Source organism: Elephas maximus, chromosome 4 (assembly GCF_024166365.1).
Source record: "Elephas maximus indicus isolate mEleMax1 chromosome 4, mEleMax1 primary haplotype, whole genome shotgun sequence".
Lineage (NCBI taxonomy): Eukaryota > Metazoa > Chordata > Mammalia > Proboscidea > Elephantidae > Elephas > Elephas maximus.
Window position 1 is genome coordinate 106,004,900 of NC_064822.1, and position 23,676 is coordinate 106,028,575.

The 23,676-nt window shown below is 39.3% G+C and overlaps 1 protein-coding gene across 2 annotated transcripts in view; it reads left to right on the forward strand.

Annotated features, from left to right (window-relative positions):
- The window catches only part of DIP2B (disco interacting protein 2 homolog B), a 224,275-nt gene that overhangs the window by 67,875 nt on the left and 132,724 nt on the right, over positions 1 to 23,676 (forward strand). The window lies entirely within an intron of this gene.

Sequence of the window (23,676 nt, forward strand, 5' to 3'; positions counted from 1 at the left end):
TTAAGATTCATCTAAAAAGAAACCAGAGAACTAATGTAAGAATCTTGTTTAAGAATCTGTTTAAGAATCTTGAATCACTTTACTAGGATTATTTTTGTTGTTGTTAGTTGCCATTGAGCTGCCTCTGACTCATGGTGACCCCATGTACAACAGAATGAAATGTTACCCAGTCCTGCGTCATCTTTGTGATTGTTGGCATGCTTGAGTCCATTTGAGACCATTGTGTAGTGCCACTCAACCTAGGGAGCTCATCTTCCAGTACTGTATCAGACAGTGTTCTGTTCTGATCCATAGGGTTCTTATTGTCTAATTTTTTGAAGTGGTTGCCAGACCTTTCTTCCTAGTCTTTGGAAGCTTTGCTGAAAACCTGTCCGCCATGGGTGACCCTGCTGATATGTGAAACACTGGTGGCATAACTCAGCATCATAGTAAAACGCAAGGCACCACAGCACGACTAGGGTTAGATTAATTAGATAAGGCCAATCTAAAATTAGATTGCTCTTTAGTTCAACTTAATGTTGGAATCTAGAAGGGTGAGGAAATCAGTAAATAACAGGTTCTGTATAAATTGAGAAAAAATAAAAAAGCAGCAGACGGGGGCTGTGATATCACCTTTATTATTAATAAAGACAGGTGGAGACTGTAGCTTAGTGTTAGAGCCAAACTGATTTGCTAACTGAATTCCAGGATTCGGATAGACCTATCCCTAGCCATAGTAGTACTGGTTTGGAGAAGGCATATGCTGTGTACAAGTCCCCCACCCAACCCAATTCCTGCATGCAGCTCACTCATATGAGGAAGAAGGGCATAACTGGGCTGTTTATTTTTCCCATATTTACCAACCAGATCAATTGCTTCTCTCCTTGGGGTAGAATCATTTAAACCTCCAAAAAATGCCAGGATGTAACAAGTGGTGGCCCTCCATTAACATGAAGGAGACATCAGAAGTGGGGAATAAATTTTCCCCTCTAGCACTTGGTTCTTTCTCCCATGCATGGTTTATATGAAGCATGGGTTGGTGCCAGGGTAGGAAATGATAGCATAACCGGGCCAAGGAGTACTGTAAACCTTTTGGGGAAGAGACCTTACAACACTTGACCTCTTGGCGATTATAGCAAACATTTGTTTAACTGAATGATGGGACTTATCTGTCCTTAGGCAGCCCTTTCTGAAACATCTGGTGATGTAGTGGTTAAGAGCTATGGCTGCTAACCAAAAGGTCGGCAGTTCGAATCCGCCAGGTGCTCCTTGGAAACCCTATGGGGCAGTTCTCCTCTGTCCTGTAGGGTCACTATGAGTTGGAATTGACTCGACAGCAATGGGCTTGGTTCTTTTTTGAGTGCAATATGTGAAGGTCCACGATTTTGCTCTCTGCTGTCCTTTAACGTTTTAAAATACACCTGCTTCTCTGTCTCATCTCTTTTAGTTTCTTCACAGACTCCTTTTGTTTTTCTCCCCCCAAACCCTGGTATTTCTCAGGATTATAGGCAACTTTCTTTTTATTTGACACTCTCCTTGGCTAATGCCATTCAGTTACGTGGTGTTGACTGTTACACATCTTGATTGTTTTCCAGAGTTCTGTCTCCTACCTAGACCTCTGTTCTGAGCTCCATTTTATGTATCTAACAGTCTCTCCAACAGTTCCACCTGGGCCATCTAAAACTAAACATGTCTCTTCCACTCAACCTTGCAGCAACTCAGAAACCTGTGCCTTTTATTTTGTGTCCACAATCTTTCTGAGTGGCATCATGGCCTATCCACTAGAGTAGGCCAGAAACCTGTCACCTCCAGACTCTTCCTTCTTCTTTATTGTTGATCTATAGATCAGAGGTCAGCAAACAGTGGCCAGTGGGTCAAATCTAGCCAGAGGCCTGTTTTTTTTTTAAATGGTCTGTGATCTAAGAATGCTTTTTACATTTTTAAATGGCTTAAAAAAAAAAAAAAAGAACAAACAAAAACTACACAGGCATGTGTGTGCACACACATGACAGCAACTGTATGTGGTCTGCAAAGCCTAGGTATTTACTGTCTGGCCCTTTACAGAAAAAGTTTGCCTGCCCCTGTCCTAGGTCCACCTACCCGTAAAGATTAACCCAGTGCTATCGGGTCGATTCTGACTCATTGTGACCCTGTGGAGCAGAACAGAACTGCTCCACAGGGTTTCCAAGGCTGTAAGGAAGCAGACTGCCACATCTTTCTCCCGAGGAGCGGCTGGTGGGTTTTCGGTTAGCGCTACCAGGGCTCCTTTGGTAAAGATTACAGCGTTGGAAACCCTATGGGGCAGTTTTCTCTGTTCTGTAGGGTCCCTATGAGTTGGAATCAACTCAACGGCAAGGGGTCCTAGGTCAACAAATCCTATCAGTTCTCCCTTCAAAATACCTTTTTCAAATTGTTTCCCTTTCCCCATCCCGCTGCTGCCTCTAGCTCTCGTCTGCACTGTCTCTCCCTTGGACCACTACAGTAGCCTTCAAGTTTGTCTCTTCTTCTGTACTTTTGTCATATTTCTTCATAGAACAAAAATCAAGCTATGTCCTCTTGCTTAAAATTCTGCCATGTATTTTACCCTTTTATTTTCTGCTTGCAATAACCACTTCAACCTTTAGGACTCTGCTCAGTTCTCACCTTTTCCGTTAAGCCCAACTGTCTTTTCTGGAGTTAGGTCCCCACACAACCTCCTGTGTACTTCTGTTATTACATATTCTAGGTTGCATTCTGAGTGCTCATTTAGCATTCAAATGCCCCTCGTAGACTATGCGCACCATGAGAGCAGGTTCCTTGCTTTATTCATTTTTATATCCCCTAGGAATTTTTTTTTTTTTTTTAGGAAACCCTGGTGGCGTAGTGGTTAAGTGCGACAGCTGCTAATCAAAGGGTCAGCAGTTCGAATCCGCCAGGCGCTCCTTGGAAACTCTATGGGGCAGTTCTACTCTGTCCTGTAGGGTCGCTATGAGTCGGAATCGACTCGACGGCACTGGGTTTGGTTTTTGGTTTTGGTTAGTGTCTTCACTGTCAGTCTACTTGGGCCTTTCTTTCTTGTACATTTTTAACCCAGTTTCTTTGGTCCAGTGGTTTTCAACTTGGGGAGAGTCTGTCCCCTAGGGGACATTTGGCAATGTCTAGAGACAGTTTTGGTTGTCACAACTGGGGAGGGGGTTGCTATTGGCATCTAGTGGGGTGCACAGGACAGCGCCCCACAACCCAAAATGTCAGCAGCGCAATTCTTAAAAAACTCTGCTTTAGTCTTTCCTTATAATTTGCTAGCTTTTTATAAATGTTTTTTACTGCATTAAGGATTTGGTATTATTTCGTATATTATCTAGGATTATGGTTTTATTTTGGAGAAAATTGTTTTGATTATCTTCAGAAAAACTAAATGAATTTTAGAGGTAGGCCACTGTTTTGAATTATGACTTATATTTGTTCATTAGATCGTACTAGATTATTAGTTTCTAAACCTGAGTGAACACAACTACCTGATGGCTTGTAAAAATACATATTTCTGGACCCCAGCTGGGTCTTACCGAATCCAAATATCCAGGGGTATAGCCCAGGAATTTCTTATTTAAAAAAAAAAAAAAAACTCCTTTAGAAATTCTTACAATCAGCCTAATTTGAGAATCACTGAAACAGATATGTATTCATAAACTAACAAGCTGATAGGCTTTAAAGACTGCTACTGCAAAGAAAAAACGTTCTTTGTGGCTCTTGGAGATCATATACACCCTCCTGAGCAACCAGTTCTGTCAGTAAAACCAGTCAGGTAACCCTCAGATTGGTAAGGCTACACTAGAGCAGTAGTGTCCAATAGGATTTGGGTTCTTTCCAGCAGGATAATGTACAGTTCATCTTGTTTGCCAAAGTTAGGCTTTAGAAGAGATGTGGGAGGCAATGGAAGAGTTTTCTAATGGAATCAAGGAAATATTATTTACCTTGTATTTTAGCAGGGGAATTAGTGTTGATTTTTTTTCTCCTCGATAGCATCAATTTGCTGTCCACATTCACCACAGTGGTAAGTGTCCTTAAAATGTTATTCTTAAGGTCTAGATCAAAATCTGCCCACATAAAAATGTATTTTTGCTTGTATATGCACCTTTGTTGGAAACGCTGGTGGCGTAGCCGTTAAGTGCTACGGCTGCTAACCAAAGGGTCGGCGGTTTGAATCCGCCAGGCGCTCCTTGGAAACTCTGTAGGGCAGTTCTACTCTGTCCTATTTTTTTATGCACCTTTGGGATGATTCTCAAGAAAGCACTTGACTGGAAGACAGCAAAGAAGGGAATAATAGTGTTCAGTGTATAGCTGTCTTTTTGTACCTTTTGAATTTTGAGCATTGGATAAACATTTATAAAAATAAGTAATATAAATTAATTTTTTGGGTGGGTCTGCTCTAAAGTTCTTCTGACTTTGAGATGCAGCCACTTTTTTTTTTATACCTGTACACGTTAGGCAGGCCAAGCACGAGTCTTTTTTCACTCCTTTTGGAAATATACAGTACATGAAGCTTATAGATCAAATTGGAGCTTGCTAGAAAATCAGGGTCCCCTTGTCTCTTCTCTTACCTTTCCCTTGGCCTCTTGGATTCTGTGAATACTCTTTTATTGACTTCGCCCGGCCTTTAGGCCACCCCCTTGTTTTGCCCTTCACTTGTTGTATGAATCTTAGTAAAATAGTTATTCGATGACTAGTTAATGCAGATGTTACTTTTTTTGCCACTTCTTCTGAATACTGCACTTACAAGAGTTTCTAGAGGTGTCTTTGAGGGGGAGGGAAGACTTTTCATGAGATAGTTTGTTAGATTCTGTTCCAAATAAAACTCATACCTTATCACCATTTTAATTCATAGATGTAGAAATGATTTAGGACAGATTGTAATAATAGCCTAGCAATTTGCCAACACCATCTTACTAAAGTCTGTTTTCTCTATTTTCAATTTTTTGTTCCTCCCCTCCTGTGTCTCCTAGGTTTTGAGCTCCTGTGTGGAAGGAACCCTAAAAAATATTTTAACCTTTTACAATTCATTTTCTAACAGTGAAAATCCACATATACGTTGCATGCCACTCACTCTTCTCTCTTCTGTCTTCCCACTAGTTCTTATAAATTTTTCATTTACTTGTCAAGTATTGAAGGTGTTCTATGTGCATTTCTGTTCTGGCGTTTGTCTTGGTGAATAAAAGGAAAAGCTGTCTTATATTTTGAAGTCTGACCTGAAGTTGTGTTAGAAAACTGGGTACCAGAACCCAAAAATCAAACCCATTGCTGTCGATTCCGAATCATAGTGACCCTGTAGGTCAGATTAGGACCTGCCCCATAGGGTTTCCAAGGAGCGCCTGGTAGATTCGAACTGCTGACCTTCTGGTTAGTGGCTATAGCTCTTAACCACTACACCACCAGGGTTTCCAAACTGGGTACAGGAAAGAAATTTTTAAAGACAATTGTCTCTTGAGATCATTTACTTTTATAAAAAAGAATAAAGTGTAGGTTTAAGATTTATTTTGGTAGGTATAGAATACCAGGGGGTGAAAGCAAAGCTAGATTTAAATGTTTAGCTACTAAAAATAAAAAATTATACTTGAAGTACGACTGTTAGTCATTGAATTGTATCTGTTAGTACTTCTGCCATACTACCACAAGATTCAGAATTCCTCAGTAAATTTTTAAAAATGAATGTGCAGTGTTTCCTCAGTATTTACACTTCACTGAAGATTGTTGTTTGTTGTCCAGTTGATTCCGACTCATAGTGACCCCATGTGTGCAGAGTAGAACTACTCCATAGAGTTTTCAAGGCTGTGACCTTTTGGAAGCAGATTGCCAGGCCTGTCTTCCAGAGCACCTCTGGATGGGTCCAAACTGCCAACCTTTTGGCTATTAGTCAAATGTTTAATCATTTGTGGCACCCAGAACCCCTTTTTTGAGGGACTCTTATCTGGATGAAGTATCTTTCTATGCTCCTGGATTAGATATCCTTACTGGATGGAGAAGAGGCAGCTGTAACCAGAACATGGTGGTTAGAAGTTGGTCTTAACTCCGCAGCTGGCAAGGAGCCCAGTTGGTGCGAATGAATTTTACACATCTCCTTTCTCTTTTCTCATTTTTTTCTATATTTGCTAGAGTTAAAACCCGTATACTGAGTAGAACTTGTATGACTCTAAGCTTAAAGTCCTGATGTAGGACGAGAGCTGAGTTTAGTCTTCAAGAAACGTCAAACATGTTGACTTTATGATAAACATAAGCAACGCATTAAAGATATGTCCCGACCTTACAAATTATTCCACCCATTTTATAGCTGAGAAAACGCCCACCAAAGATTAGTGAATCACCTAAGGCCACAAATGGAGATGATACATGGACATTATCAGAATGTAGTAGTTCCTGTTGGGAACTACAAGGTGTTGGCGTCCAACCAACCCTTCTCTGCTGCATCAGTAGTTAGAGGACAGAAACAAATGTCATTCTGAGTTTGAACCTGAATCATGACGTCTTGTGTTACTTTCTCTTTGATCTGAATTCCCATTTTTTTGAAGGATAGAGTTTATCTCAAGGAATTTTGTGAGAACTTATTTAGGTTTAATTTTATAGATGAGGTCTCTGCAAGGAAAGGAAGGGAACTCTTACCTTCTTTGTTTGGCCGATGTTTAGGCCAAGTTTAAAACTTAGTAGAATTTTCTCTAAATTTATAAGTGTATATTAATATGAAGCTTGGTGTATGTATTACCTTATCATGTGATAATGACTAGGATTTATATACTTAATATAATGCTTTATATAGCCATGAGGCAGTTTAATTATCAAATTATTAGTCTAGAGTTCAACATTGTCAAATAGGAAAAACTCATTGAAAAATTAAGATATGTTTTAAAACTTTAGCCCAGTTCAAATTCAATTATGTATTAAAAAATAATTATAGTTTGATACATAATTGTATTAGTTTCTTAGGACTGATACAGCAAATTACCACAAACTAGGTGACCAACACATTAGAAATTTATTTTTTCATAGTTTTGCAGGTAAGAGGCCAAAATCAGAGTGTTAGCTGGACCATGCTCCTTCCAAAGGCTCTAGGAAAGGATCCTTCCTTGCCTCTCCAGCCTCTGGTGGCTCTTGGCATTCCTTGTTTGGTGGCAGCATAACTCCACATCCCTGCCTGTCTTCACATAGCCTTCTTCTGTGTGCGTATGTGTTCAAATCTCCCTCTCCTCTATCTTAAAAGGACACCGGTCATTGGATTTAAGGCTCTCCTAAACCAGGATGATTTCATCTTGAGATCTTTAATTTATTATGTCTGCAAACACCCTGTTTCCAAATAAGGTCACACTCTGAAGTTCTGAGTGGGTATGAATTTTTGGAGGACACTATTCAACTCAGTACTTTGATAAAATATGCTTTGCTAGTCTATCTTGATCTTATATCAACTTAGATATTATGCTATTTTTCTTTTGCCTGACTGTTTTTTAGATTAAGATTATCTGGTTTATTTTAACAATGTAAAATAATGTAACAGTGTCAGCCTTGGTGTTTTTTTTTTTTTTTAGCTTTATTTATTATGTTGTTGAAAATATCTGCAGCAAAACATACAGCAATTCAACAGTTTCTACATGTACAATTTAATGACAGTGATTACTTTCTTTGAGTTGTGCAACCATTCTTACCCTCCTTTTCTAAGTGTTCCTCTCCCATTAATATAAACTCACTGCCCCCTAAAGTTCCTCTCTAATCTTTTGAGTTGCTGTTATCAGTTTGATCTCATATAGATGGTTCTTAAAAGAGCATAATGCCCAAGGCAGGCTTTTTTTTTTTTTTTTTTTTTTTTTTACTACTTAAGCTAGACTGTTGTTTGGTTTTTAGAAGATTTCAGGGGATATTTTGGTTTAAGGTTTAAAGATTATCTCAGGTAATAGTTTCAAGGGTTTGTCCAACCTTCCTGGGTCCAGGAAGTCTGGAGTCCTGAGAATTTGAAATTCTGTTCTGTGTTTTCCACCTTTTGGTCAGTAATCTTCTCTAGAATCTTTGATCAAAATGGTCAGTAATGGTAGCTGGGCACCATTCAGTTCTTCTGGTCTCATGGCAAAAGAGGCAGTTTTTCATGGAAACAATCAGCCATACATTCGATATCCTCCTATTCCTGATGCTCTTTCTTCCTTTGTTGTTCCGGGTGAACAGAGACCAATTGTTGTGCCTTGGATGGCTGCTTGCAAGTTTTTAAGACCCCAGGCACTACACAACGAACTAGGAGGTAGAACAGAAACATTAAACATGTTATCAGGCCAGTTGACTGCAGTGTTCTTTGAAGCCATGATCCTAAACTTCGAAACCACAGAACCCAGTCCCATTAGACTTTTGGCTGTGCATAAGCAGCCTCGGCAGCTACGCTTTTTATGTTTGTTTTTTTGTCATTGTCGTAGATACATCTATCACATATCTTTTGCCAGTTCAAGTTTTTACATATGTACAACGTATTGATGGCAATTACAGTAATTGGCTGTGCAACCCTACCCTTAATCAATGCAATATTTCCATCACGGTCAGCCTCCCTGCCCCTCCCCCCCCCCCCAATCCTGGTGTGTCTTAAATGACAAGTCTTAATGGGCTTATCCTTTGGAATCTGTGATTCACCTTTTAGCTTTTAGTTGTAATGTAGTTCTCTTGGTTTGCTTTGACATCTTCCTACTGAGAGGGAAGATCTCTGCTTTGAGCCACATGAATTAAAAAAAAAAATGATTTTCATACTACCATTAAGTTAAATTGGCCATATAAATTACCATGGAACTCAGTTTAAAGGTCCAAAAAGAATAAAGCTTTGGCAGCTGTTGGCTCTAATGAGCGTTAAAACCATGCTGGTTCTGGTAACGTGTGTCAGCAAGCTAGTGGTGCCCACAGCCTGTAGATTTCCTGTCCATTTGTGTACAGTCATACATCACTTAATGTCCGCTAACATCCGCTATACGTTATGGGATTTGGGCGCTGTGTGAGCATCATATTATCTACTTAGGAAAGCTATATGGGGTACCTTTTGTTTCACTTCCAAATCGATACATCTCCTTTGCCCCTTGTTGCTGCTACCACTACCACTGGTTTTGCTGCGTTTGAGAGCTATGATGTACTTCACAGTAATATTTTCAAAGGAAAGTTACACAGAGGTAATGCTACAGCACTTGAGACACAATTCACTAGATTGGATGCTGCTGTTTAGGAGTCAGAGCATACACCATTATACGGTAAACTTTTTATTGTAAGTAGGAAAGTCCACATTAAAATAATGATGGAAAAACACAGTACAATACATACATAAACCAGTAACATAGGTGTATGACTACCAAGACATATGTGTTGTAAGTTATATATATACTGTACCATTATATGCCAGGCAGTATAATCACATTGTATACAAGAGACATGAGATACATGTGTCGTGTGTGGGAAGCTGTTATGTTTGCTACGTTCCATTACGTCTGCTATGTTCCATTCTCAGGGATGTCTGAACTCAATTTTAACCTTACGGGACCATAGACATATATGCGGTCAGATGTTGCCTGAACAGATGTAATGTGCCATGTGACTGTATTGTTAAGTATAACTAGAACTGGAGAATAAATCGGTAGGATTATCCTAACAGAAAGTTTCAACTACGCAAAGACTGTACTTAATGTGGCCATTGAGGAAAATACATACATGTTGCCCAAGTATGGTTTTCTCTTTGCTGAGAGTATTCAGCAAAAATACCGTATAGTGACTTACATTATAAAGTAAGCCATTTGTTCATGAAAGAAAAATCTCAAGGTGGACTAAAGTAAAAATATATGAGAAAAGAAGTAAGTGGCCTCTGGCAAGTGGCACTGCCAGGCCTCCTGGGAATGTATTGAGGGACTTCCCCTCCACCCTCAGCCTTCCCTCATCGACCCTCAAGGGGTAGGACTTTTTTGTGCCTTTGTGACCTCACAGTTCCAGTTCAGCTCCTGGAATATTGTTTCTTTCTTGCTATATTTTAGGTATTTACAATATTCAGTAAGGCTGAATAATTTTATTACACTTTGCCAGTAGGTGCTACCATCTTACATATAGTTGTCAAACCTGAGAACTCCATGGCTTTAAGACTTTGTTTCATATAAAAAGAATTTAGTCTCATTTATCAGTGCTTTATATTTGAAGTTCCATGTTTCTGTGTTTACTTCTAAGATAAATTAGCACATCAAAAGGAACCATTGGCAGAGATAGAGTTATTTTAGAAACATAAAAGTAAAAATCGTAAGTAGAAATGAAGAAGTGAAAAATTAGGAGTCCTAAAGACTCAGTTTTGACTGTATGAGTTGGGTTATGTCTGTTTTAGGTGGTGGTAAACCAGTTATGGAAGGCAGTATAATATGGATCTTTGGAGGACAGTCATTAACATCTCTTCCTAAAGGCTTTGTAAGCCTCAGGCCAGCCTAGGCTTCCCCTTTGACATGTGTTCCAGACCAGGAGACTCTTAGAGTCTTAACTTGGTTCAGCTCTGGTTTGAATGATCCTGAAAAAAAGTTTTCAGTTGTAACTAAAATAGACAAGATTCAGTAAGGAGTTGGGTATTTAGAGAAATTTGATTTGTATGTTTTTAAAAATAGCAATCACTTGTCTCGAATAGTTTTATTTCCATTAAACTTTATTATTGTTACTTTTTATGACTGAATAGGTAGTGTTTGCTTTACATGTAGTCAGATCTTTATATAAGGTCAGTAAAATTTCTACTAACTTCTTTTAAAAATTAACTAGTTTTTCTTGTTATATAGATAGTTTAAAATTTACCCATTTCCCCAGCTTTTTTGTGAATCCTTTAGAAATTTGCCTTTTAGGCAAAACTCTCATATACACTCAGAGAAACACCCTTTCTATATTGATGATGGGTTCCACTATACAACCACTTCTGCACTTTGCTTTTACTTGAGAGTTGATACATTTGAATTATGGGGTTGGTGAAGAATATTGAATATACCATAGATTGCCAGAAAAATGAACAAGTCTGTCTTGGAAGAAGTATAGCTGGAATACTCTCCTTAGAAGTTAGGATGACAAGACTTCGTCTCACTTTGGAGGAGTTATCAGGAGGGACCAGTTCCTGGAGAAGGACATCAGAGGAAGACCCTCAAGGAGATGGATTGACACAGTGGCTGCAACAATGGGCTCAAACATAGCAACAGTTATGAGGATGGTGCAGGACTGGGCAGTGTTCCGTTTTATTGTATATAGGGTTGCTGAGTCGGAACCGATTTGACGGCACCCAACAACAACAACAATGTATCTTAGAGAACTTTCCATATCAACATATGTAGATTTACTTCATTCTATTTAAAGGCTGCATAATGCACATTGGAATGAGAAAACCATCACTTATTTGAAAACGTAACTTAAATCACTTTAAAAATTAAGGAAAGGCATTTGAAAATCAGGCATCTTAGATATATTGAAATGTTTGGACTCTGTCAGCATTATGGTGCTGCATGTAAATGGTTTTCTTAATTTATTGTGCCAATAGAGTTTGCAGACAGTAACAAATTCACTGTTCTGATTAGGGAAGAAGATTAAAAATGAGAATGCTACCTTAATAATACCTTAACATACCGGTATCACGTGGTACTGTGGGCTTCTATGCATGGAAGAGCGTTGTTAAAAAATGAGAATCATCTTTGAATCAGAAGGTGGTGTTGGGATGCTTGTAGTCTGATAGACCTGAGGGAGGATGAGAGGAGGGCTTTGTTGAGAACTAACCAGTGGGAGTCAGGGAGTGTCTCATGAGCCTTTCCTTCCAGGTCCTTGCTAAGTCACAGTTGACACAGTGGCATGTGTGTAAGGAATGCTGACTCCTGTTTAGCTGAAGCAATAGAATGCTTTAATAATATTTTAGAGCTTTTCTTTTATAATTATCTTTTCGATCTTCTTTGTGAGTATAAAACATATTAAAATGAATTTACACATCTAAGGGAGAAGGTTGAAAACTGAACGAGAACGTTCTTTTGATAGTTTAACTCATTGACAAATTGTTTTCAGTCTTTCAAGCTTCTTTTCTTTATCACATTTAGCAAATACACGGTTTTCCACTTCCCACTCGGATGGAATGAGCGCTCTTGAAGAATGTGGCAGCACTTAGTTCTTTTAGGTTGGGTCCAGAGCAACCATGTGACTGACTAAGATTCAGAAATAGCTCAAGTAATTTCTAAAGATGAGTTTGATTTATTTTCTTTAATGCCATCAAATCATCCACACCTACTCATTTCTGTACTAGTAAGCAAAAGATTTTTCTTCCTTTTCCTTTTTTTAAAGAAGGACAAACTAAGGATCCTGGTGATTTAAAAACTGGGTAATCCACTTAATTAAGGTAATGATAATGATACTGTCTTGAGAATGGTAGATAGATACAACCTGCATCACAAGCTGTACCTTCTTAAACATAATTTTGTTAAGTAGTTTTAATCCTGGATTTACACCCATAAGGAGAATTCCATCCTCTTTACAAGTCGTTTTGTTGGCCTGTCTCTGTACGCCCTTCCCCCTGTACGCCCCTTCCCTTAGAGACTTTTGGAACATGTTATTTCACCTGGCTTTTCAACCTCTTCTCACATTGCTCTAAAAATGTATCTTTGTACAACTCCAGGTTCTTCGTAAATGCCACTGCTTCTTCATCTCTCTGATGGTCTATAAATGGATAATTTTACATGGCAGCCTGCTCTCCTTTTCTGCTTTGTCTAGTGAGAATATAAGAATACCTGCTTTCCCTTTTTTATTCTTTCCTTCATATGTAGCTTTGATGATGATGCTTCTGAGGAGCATTTTGGCTGTACTTCTTCCAAGACAGATTAGTTTGTTCTTCTGACAGTCAGTGATATATTCAGTATTCTCAGCCATCTCCCTAATTCAGAGGCCTCAGTTCCTCTTCATTCTTCCTTACTCATCGTCCAGCTTTTGCATGCACATTACGTGATTGAAAATACCATGACTTGGGTCAGGCACACCTTAGTCCTCAAAGTGGCACAGTGGTTAAGTGCTCGGCTGCTAACCCAAGGGTGGGCAGTTTGAACCCATCAGCCACTCCACATGAGGAAGATGTGGCAGTTTCCTTCTGTAAAGATTTATGGCCTTGGAAACTCTATGGTGGCAGTTCTCTGTCCTGTAGGGTTGCTATAAGTTGCAATCAACTTGACAGCCACAGGTTTTTTTTTTACACCACATATATGGGTCCCGGGGTGGTGCAAACGGTTAAGCACTCGACTACTAGCTGAAATGTTTGTGGTTCGAACCCACGCAGAAACACCTTGGAAGACAGGCTTGGCGATCCGCTTCTGAAAGGCCACAGCCTTGAAAACCTTATGGAGCAGTTCTACCCTGCACACATGGGGTTGCCATGAATTGGGATTGACTCGACCACACCTAATAACAGTAACACTGTGTGTGGGCCCTTGGTGGTGCAAATGGTTTGTTCTTGGCTACTAACCAAAAGGTTGATGGTTCAAATCTTGCCACTGAAGAAACGCCTGGCGGTCTACTTCCATAAGATTATAGTCATTGAAAACCCTATGGAGTGCAGTTATACTCTGAAACGTGGGGTTGCATGACTCAATGGTAGTGGGTTTGGTTTTCTGGTATACCACCTATTTTGTATATGAAAATGGTCTTTTCCTAAACAGAGATAGTTCCTTTCTGTTGTAGAACAACTCAGTAAACACCATTTTTGCTGGCTACATAATATTTAAAAATAATTTTTAAAACTCTTACTAGTTTATTGAACATTTAGGTTTTTTTTACAGTGTTCAACTATTAAATTAACATTGAATGTACAAGTTTTTGTTTTTCTTTTGAGTAGATTTCCAGAAGACTTATTGGGTCAAAACATAAACATTTTAAAGATTCTTGAACACTGTGAAAAATTATTTTCCTTGAGGGGATATTATAATTATTTCTTCTTACTAACCAGGTAGCCGTAGAACATTACATTGAAAGCCTGTTGTTAGGTGCCATCAAGTCAGTTCCCACTCATAGCGACTCTATGGAGCAAAGCCAGACACTGCCTGGTCCCGTGCCATCCTCACAGTCATCGCTATGTTTGAGCCGTTGTTGTAGCCACTGTGTCCATCCATCTTGTTGAGGGTCTTCCTCTTTTTCACTCACCCTCTACCAAACACGACGTCCTTCTCCAGGGACTGGTCCCTTCTAATAACATGTCCAAAGTACGTGAGACGAAGTCTTGCCATCCTTGCTTCTAAGGAGCATTCTGGCTGTACTTCTTCCAAGAGAGATTTTTTTGTTTTTCTGACAGCCCATGGTATATTCAATATTCTTCACCAACACCATAATTCAGAGGTATCAATTCTTCTTGAAAGCTTGACAGGCTGTAATTATAGCCTTTGCCCAGGGAGATTGGAGTCACTGGTTGTTATTTATTAACATAACGGTTATCATCAACACCATTTCTATAAAAATTACCTGTTTTCTCTGATGGTGGTAGGAGATTTTGATCTTTTGTATTGTTTTGTTCTTTTCCTGTTCGTGTAATTTATGACAGCAGTTCTGCAAGGAAATCCGTATTTACATTCACATTCAACTGCTTCCATTTCCTGCAGCTCAACTGAGCAGGGAGAAAAATGACATATTGGCAACCTTTGTTTTTAATTAGTAATCTACCTCAAATGGCTGGGAGGTGGTGTCAGTTTTATAGAACCAGAAAGAACTATTTTTGTGGTGATTAGTAATTAACATGTACTCATTCAGAGTAGTAGACAAGTAAATGTAAGAATTGTATATGTTTTGCATTAAATGCATCTCTGCATGATCAGGGCAGTTAATTCAGTCATGTTTTAATATCTCAGGTGATTTCCAAAACCACACCTTGGCCCCTACTAACTAGTACCCGATAAGAGCAAAGCGTTTGCTTAGAATTCAGTGTTTTAATTATTAACAGTATCAATACTAGAATAAATTGCTGCTTTCCACAGAAATGTTGTAGTGTGTATAAATCTGGGTGTCAATAGCACTTTTACAAATGAGATTTAAACAAATCTCCGTGTTATTAGTCGTAAGGTAAACGTACTTCTGTGTCAGGGCGTGACCTGCTAGTGATGTGGTCAGATCTACTCACCAGAAGCCACAGGCTGGAACAGACCTTACAAAGAGAGCAGGGAAGCTGGGCCCAGTGAGCTTGGGCCGAGATTAATTGTCCAAAGTCTCGTTACTTTCCCTTCCTGCCCTCCTTGGGTAGTTAAGGAAAACATTCATCTACCTGTTTGCATAACCATTATAAATGATTAGTTTTAAAATCAGGGGCTTACTTTTAAAAACATTTCTGTAAAATCTAGGAGTTGCTGTGTATCTTTTTTCCCCTCTCAGAAAATTATTTCCAAAGATGAGTAGAAGAAGCTTGATAGTTGCTTCAAGTGTTAGAGCTTAGAACATGTTCATATTTCTCAGTTCTTTGATTTGCATGGTTGTTGTCTCTTCCTAGAAGGCTCTTCCTGAGATACCAGTATAGCAGACTACTCCTTCAAGGAGCCCTAGTGCTGCACTATGGGAATTGGGTCTTTAAAAAAAGGTTTAATTCACTTAGTTATACTTAGCCTGTAGAAGAGGAGAGAGTTATGACTTGGTGTACCATTTTAATAATGAGGAAGATTACGGCTATCTTTGAAAGTTTTAAGCTTGTTGGTGGCCTGAGGTGTCTGAAGCCTGGTCCCATTTTTCTGCTGGTATGGGAAGAACTATAGGAGTCCCTGGGAAGCACAAACAGTTGAACACTGGGCTACTAAGGTTGGTGGTTTGAACCCACCCACAGGCCTGGTGATCTGCTGAAAGGTCACAGCCATGAAGACCGTATGGAGCACAGTTCTACTCTGATGCACATGGGGTTGCTGTAAGTCGGATCACTTGAGGGCAGCTGGTTGGTTGGTATAGGAAGAACTGGACCCAGTGGAGGTCTTTTTTCAGGAACTGCTCAAGGATAAATTGTGGAATGATGATAAAGCCATGGACTGGTTCCAGGCCTTGGCTTGCTGAACTAGAAGAACACTTTGGGGAAATGTTGACCTTGGCATTGACCAGAGCACCAAATTCCTTTCTCTGTATTGTTTTGCATCTCGTGCAAGCTCCTGAGGGATTGTACTTTTCTAAATAGTGATAGTACATTGAATACTGTGCTAAATACAGAATAAACTTTTGAAAGAATTCAGTGCAGATGAGTTATGCAATAATTATTTGTAGTCCCAAAAGATTTACTCCATGGATCCTTTAAGCAGAAACCTCCCTGATGCTCTTAAATATGATCGATTATATTGTCTTTTTGAGAAACACGTATTGAATGTAACAAGGAAATTTGTTGGCAGTGTGTACACATACACCCAACTTCATTTCCTTGTGAGCTGACATTCTCAAGGGGCGATATACATGTATCACGTGCACAGGATTGGGTATAAGCAAATGGTACAGCGGTAGATGGTTGTTGAGGGTTAGCCTTTTAAAAAATATCTTTTATTGATATATAACTTGACTGCGTTGTTGACAGATGAAGTGGTCCATATGATATCAGTTCTTTGAAATTTTTGTAACTTGCTTTATGGTCTAATATGTGGTCAAATTTTTAAACAAATAGAATGTTTATAAAATTTGACTATGTACTAGACCGTAAACAAGGTACAGACTTGATAAACATGATGAACTGTTTAAAGGTTCTTATAAATGACTTAGAATTTTGTATACACGTATCTACCAGTGTAGTCTGTCTTGTAGACAGTATCTTTTGAACAGCTGTGATCTGATTTACTAAATTTTAGATGCAGTGAGGGTTTTTTAAATTTTATTTTAACAGCTTTATTGAGGTATAATTCATATATCATACAATTCACCCATTTAAAGAATATGATTCAGTATTCTTTACAAGTAAGTTCACATGTTTGCGCAGCCGTCGCTACAATCTAATTTTAGAACATTCTCATTACACCAAAAGAAACTCTGTACCCATTAGCAGTCACTTCCCATTCCCAAGTCATAGGCAACCACTAATCTATTCTTTTTTTTCCATAGATTAATCTATTCTGGACATTTCATATAAATGGAACCAGACAATATGTGGCCTTTTGTGCCTGGCTTTCTTCTCTTAGCAATAATGTTTTCAAGGTTCATCCATGTTGTAGCATGTATCATGTATCCATAGCACTTAATTCCTTTTTATGACTGAATAATATTCCATTGTTTAGATATACCACATTTTGTTTATCTATTTGTTAGTTGATGGTCATTTGAGTTGTTTCACCTTTTGTCTATGATGCTGCTGTGAACATTCATGTACAGATTTTTGTGTGAGTGTATGTTTCATTCAGGGAGGTATTTTTAACTGATCTTCAATATAAATACCACCCATTGTAAAAAAGGCCTACAACCCCCATTAGCACCTTTTCACATGTAATTTGTTCAGATATTTTGGTGGTTTGTAGTAGGGACAGAGCTGGTGAAGAGGGGAACTAACATTTATTGAGTGACTGCTATACACTCTGCCAGGATCTTTGCATACATTATTCCATTTAATTCTGCTAACAGTCTTGTGAAACGAGTGCAGCCTTCTTCATTTTACAGGTGGAAAAAATAAGGACCCAGATGCCTTAAGTAACTTGTCCAAGGAGACATAGCTAGTAAGTGACGAGCCAGGCTTAGAACCTAGATCTCTCTGTCTGACTTCCAGAGCATTACACAGATACATATGCAAGATCCAGACATTTTTAAACTTTTTTTTTTTTTTTTTAACTTTTATGAATAATCTCATTGCTTCTGTTCTGCAGACCAGGTCTTTCCAGTGGTTTATTTTTCTTCCTCAAACCCTTGTGGCGTAGTGGTTAAATGCTACGGTTGCTAACCGAGAGGTCAGCAGTTCGAATCCACCAGGTGCTCCTCGGAAGCTTTGTCGGGCAGTTCTGGTCTGTCCTGTAGGGTCGCTATGAGTTGGAATAGACTCGACGGTGTGGGTTTGGTTTGGTTTTCATTTACTTACCAACATTTCTTTCTCCTACTGAAAAGAAGGCCATTGCTTTATGTTTGTTAGCTGTATATTCCGTAGTTTTTAAACATTTTGGTTAAAGCCAGGGTCTTTTGTTCAAACACAGTCTTATACTGAGGTATGATTGAGTATAATAGGTAAAAGCAGAGTTGCTCTGGTTGAAGCCTGGAGAATTTCCTGGAATTACTAAAAGCTCTGGTGCAGCAAGCTCAGTCTGAAAACAGAGGAAAAACAGCATTCCTCACATGGTTCCTTGATTCCAGGCTGTAGTCCTTCAACAATTAGCAAATTAGTAATTGGAATTTATGTTTATGCTTCTATTTTTAACTAATGGTTTATTTAGATAATATTTTGACGAGGAACTCTTAGCGCATCAGAAATGGTTGCTGTTTTAACTTCAAGAACAAAAACAAGCACAAGTACAATTTAGAAATGCTGTTTTGATTGTGCTAAAACCCTTCAAGGAAACATCTGTCAGAAGTATTAACACTAGCACAATCTATTGATCAGCTAGTTCAAGGACTCTTAATGTGCATTGTTAGATCGTTTAACATTAGTTTAAGAGTTACTCTGCAACACTCTGATTTCAAATAAGTAAACCATGTTTACTTTGTAAGAGTTTACCCTGGATCAAGGTCTCATTTATGTAAGCTTATCTGGGTGTGAAAGAAGATTTATCAAGAGAATTAACAATGAAAAATTTATAAGGGGTACCACCCATTTCAAATTTATAAGTAGGGTACCACCTACTTAGCAGTTAAAATAGGTTTAAAAAATTTCAGTACGGTGGTTCGTGGTTCTGGTAGGACATCAAGTAGCAGCAATTATTTGCTCTTACTGACTGAAAATTAAATCTCATTTACTACGTATTTGTGGATTATCTGTTTGACTGTATGTCCCAGAGACCCCAAAAAACAGGCAGTTAAAGTAGAAGTTGATTTCTGTGCCATGTAATGATCTGAACGAGTGGACCTACTCTGTGTCATGAGGTTTTGGGCTTCAGGCAGTTTCTATCCTGTTCTTTACCATCCTTGGGTCTGGCCGTCAACCTTGTAATCCAAGATGGCTGACCACCACAATCACATTTTAGCGTCGGGGGGGGGGGGGGTGTGCACTTTACCTTTAAAAGAGCCGAACCAGGAAGTTGCACATACTTGTTTTTCTGTTGGTTATTACAGTGGCCAGAATGAAGTTTTTTGGGCACACTTAGTTATGAGGTGACTGGGAAATGTGGCGTTTATTTTGAGTGGTTGTTTGCCCAGATACAATTCTATTATGGATGAAAAAAGAAAAAATGATAGGGGCAGCTGGTCTCTCCTTTAACCCCTGGGCGCACAAGCTGCTTATGATTAACTTTAATAATGATCTTTCCTGTCCTGTTAAAACAAAAATGCAATCTTGAAAAAGCTTTATTTCTGAAAAATTGAATTACAGAAACAATCATTTTATATGAAAAATGGAATAAGGGTGTAGTGTTTAAAATTCACATTGGCAATGTATTTTTTAATGCAGGAATTTTAATAATAAAATTTTTTAAATGATACGTATATAGCTATAAAATCTAAACATAATTGAACAAATCCAGCATTTGATTATTTCTAGCTTTTTTTCTGGAATAATGGCTTATTACCACAAGTACTCGCATTATGAGAATGCTTATACTGCTTAAAACCACATTTCCAGATATTAGAAGTCCTCAAGGTTTTTCTTTTTGGTAATATTATATGTGATGGTGTTTTATGGTTTGAAAGGTATGGGTAAGGGAAAGAACACTATGCTGGGTTTTTGTTGTTATCATGTATAGTCATCATGTTTTTTTTCCCTTTTAATTCTTCATTTTGATTGTGATAGTACAATGAGTGAAGGGCAGGAAATATCTGTTAGGCCTCTAAAGCACTATTCTTTGCATTGTTGTCTTTGCTATTTTAGGATAAGGAATTTGTTTTCTTTTTTTGTCCCCCAAGTGAAACTGCGGGAAAGAAGTGGACTTTTCGGTAATGATATTGGAGATTTAAATATCTTTAGACATACAAATAGACACAAATACAGAGAAAGAGAAATCATACTGTATCAGCCAAACCAAATGTTAGACCTCCTAGATGTTGGTGGATAGGTGTATACAAGATTATAGGTAATTTATAAGAATCCTTAAGCAGTTCATCACATTTCTTTTCCCCTAGTCTGATTTTCAGGCGCTCTGTTGCCTACTAAGGATATCAGCTCTTGTACTACTAAAATGCCATGGACAGCTTTCTACCCAGGTTAGAAAGCTGCAAGATCATTTTGATTCTTTTTGGTTTCTAACCCCACAGTTCCTCAGGGAGCCACTATTCCTAAGGGTATTATTAACGTTTATTTTTTTTGCTGAGGCAGCATTGAGGGGCGTGAGTTTTTTTATTTAATCTTTAAAAATAGTGGTCACCAACTCCTTACTTTAAATTTTTCCGTGGTAAAGAGGAGCCAGCAACAGCATCTGGCTGTCCATTTTGAATGTCTGATCAAGGGTGGACCCTGTTCAGTTTAGCAACTCCCTTTTCCTCCCTGGAAACCCTGGTGGTGTAGTGGTTAAGTGCTATGGCTGCTAACCAAAGGGTGAGCAGTTTGAATCCGCCAGGCACTCCTTGGAAACTCTATGGGGCAGTTCTACTATGTCCTGATAGGGTCGCTATGAGTCGGAATGGACTTGACGGCACTGGGTTTGGTTTTGGTTTTGTTTTTTCCTCCCTACTACTGCTCACTTTTACTTTTCCTCTTCTTCTGCCTCTTCCTATAGTAATCCATCCCTTCAGTCACTTTTTCACCAGACCTGGCCCCCCCACCCCAAACTTTCATTTCCATGTCCCCCAAAGCTGTTCCCTGGACCAGTAATAATTTCTTCATTTACATGCTCTGGCTCTCCCCCTTCCCCCATTATTTATAAGGAAATGCTCAAGAAATTTTCAGCTACTGGTATTTTCTCTAAAATACAAATTAATCCCTGGTCTTTTCTATTCTTCATCACTTGTTCATGGCTTCTGTTTTTATGTCTGGGTTCAAAGTGAGAAAGGAAAAAGTGTGGGAGGTGAGGAAGGAGAATCAGCCTGGGAGGGAACCTTTGTATCTTCCTGATCTCCTGTCTTATTGATCTAGTGCCACTGTAACAGAAATGCCACAAGTGTTTGGCTTTAATAGACAATTTTATTTTCTCACTGTTTGGGAGGCTAGAAGTCCAAATTCTCAGGGCATTGCCTCTAGGGGAAGGCTGTCTCTTTGTGGGCTCTGGGGGAAGGTCCTTGTCTCTTTTAGCTTCTGGTCCTTGGTTCCTTGGCGATTTTTATGTGGCATCTATCTTCTTGGTTTGTCCTTGCTTCCATATCTAATCTGCTGCATTTATATCTCAAATACGATATACTTAAAACACACTCCATGCGGATATGACTTCATAAACATAACAAAGAAAACTCTTTTTCCTAAATGGGATTACATCGATAAGGACAAGGATTTATAACACATATTTTGGGGGACATAATTCAGTCCATCACATATCCCTTTTTAGCTGCCTTTCAGACGTCTCTTTTTTTGGAATCCTATTTTTTTCTTCCTGAGGTGGTTGTGTTCTGCCATCCCAAGAATTATGAGTATATTTCTCATAAACAAACAAACAAAAACCAAACCCGTTGCCATCAAGTCAATTCCAACTCATAGTGACCCTATTGGACAGAGTAGAACTGCCCCATAGGGTTTTCAAGGAGCGGCTGGTGGATTTGCACTGCTGACCTTTTGGTTAGCAGCTGTAGCTCTTAACTACTATGCCACCAGGGTTTCCATATTTATCATAGAACCTTTAAAAAGTTATAGAAGTTAGGTTAATGTTACCACAGATCGTATGTTCAACAAATACTTATTGATACTGTTGATTATTGATCAATAAATGCTTGCCTAGATCCCATCATCCATGTTTCCTTCCACCCATCTTTCCTATCAAACTTCAGCTCTAAATTCAGAGGATCAGACTTCTCCCAGGGACTATTGGAGAAAATCACAGCACTGTGCCATTAAAAGTTCTAGTCTTCTGTTTCCTTCAGCTCTAGGCACTATCCGGTTCACTCTACATTTCTTTCTTTCTTTTTTTTAAAATAATTTTTATTGTGCTTTAAGTGAAAGTTTATAAATCAAATCAGTCTCTAAAACCCATATACACCTTGCTACACACTCCCAATTACTCTCCCCCTAATGAGGCAGCCTGCTTTCTCCCTCCACTCTCTGTTTTCATGTCCTTTTCGCCAGCTTCTAACCCCCTCTACCCTCTCATCCCCCCTCCAGGCAGGAGATGCCAACCTAGTCTCAAGTGTCCACCTGATCCAAGAAGCTCACTCCTCACCAGCATCCGTCTCCAACCAACTGTCCAGTCCAATCCATGTCTGAAGAGTTGGCTTCGGGAATGGTTCCTGTCCTGGGGCAACAGAAGGCCTGGGCGCCATGACCACCGGGGTCCTTCCAGTCTCAGTCAGACCATTAAGTCTGGTCTTATGAGAATTTGGGGTCTGCATCCCACCGCACTCCTGCTCCCTCAGGGGTTCTCTGTTGTGTCACTGTACATTTCTTCAGTTAACTAACCCCAAAACGCCAAACCCAGTGCCATCGAGTTGATTCTGACTCAGCGACCCTATAGGACAGAGTAGAAGTGCCCCGTAGAGTTTCCAAGGAGCACCTGGCGGATTCGAACTGTCAGCCCTTTGGTTAACAGCTGTAGCACTTAACCACTCTGCCACCAGGGTTTCCCTTTAGTTAACTAGAGTAGCAAATTTCATTCTGTACTTATTACCATGTGCTAGGAACTGAGAATTTTGCATGTATTATCTCTTTTAATCCTCACAACAACATGTAGGTTCTGTTATCCTGATTTTGTTATTGTTGTTGTCAGCTCTCGTAGAGTCAGCCCCCAACTCATGGTGACCCCATGCACAAAGGGAGTGAAACGCTGCCTGGATGCAGACGATTGTGATCCATACGGTTTTCATTGGCTGATTTTCTCAAGTGCATATCCAGGCCTTTCTTGGTAGTCCATCTAGTCTGGAGGCTCCACTGAAACCTGGTCAGCATCATAGCAACACGCCAGCAAACCAGTGGTGGCTGTTCGTGAAACCCAGGAATAGAACCTGGGTCTTCCACATGGAAGGCGAGAATTCTGCCACTAAACCACCAATGCATCACATCCCCAGTTGAGGCATAGAAAGGTTAACTTTAACCTTTTCCAGACTCACAACTGGCTAGCAATTAGCAGAGCTTGGACTACAGTCTAGATACAACTTCAGAGCTTGTGCCTGCCATCTCTCTAGAGGCAACTCCGAATGTTTTTCCTACAGTCCTCATGTCCAACCCTCCCTTTTCTCCCAGCCAAGAGCCTTAGAGAGGCAGCACTGAGTAGTGTTAAGGACACAGGCCCTGGAACCAGACCATCTGGCTTGAAGTTGGCTCTCCCACAGCACATTGTCCTTGCTCAGGTCATTTAATCTCTATGTGCCTCATTTTCTCATCTGAGAACTTAGACTAATAACAGTAATACCACCCTATAGGATTGTTTTGAGGATTTAAATGAATTAATACACATATACGCCTAGATCTGTGGTGCCTGGCATGAAATAAGCACTGAACGAATGTAGGGGGAAAATAGCCAAAAACACGCCTGCAGAAAGAAATTTAGA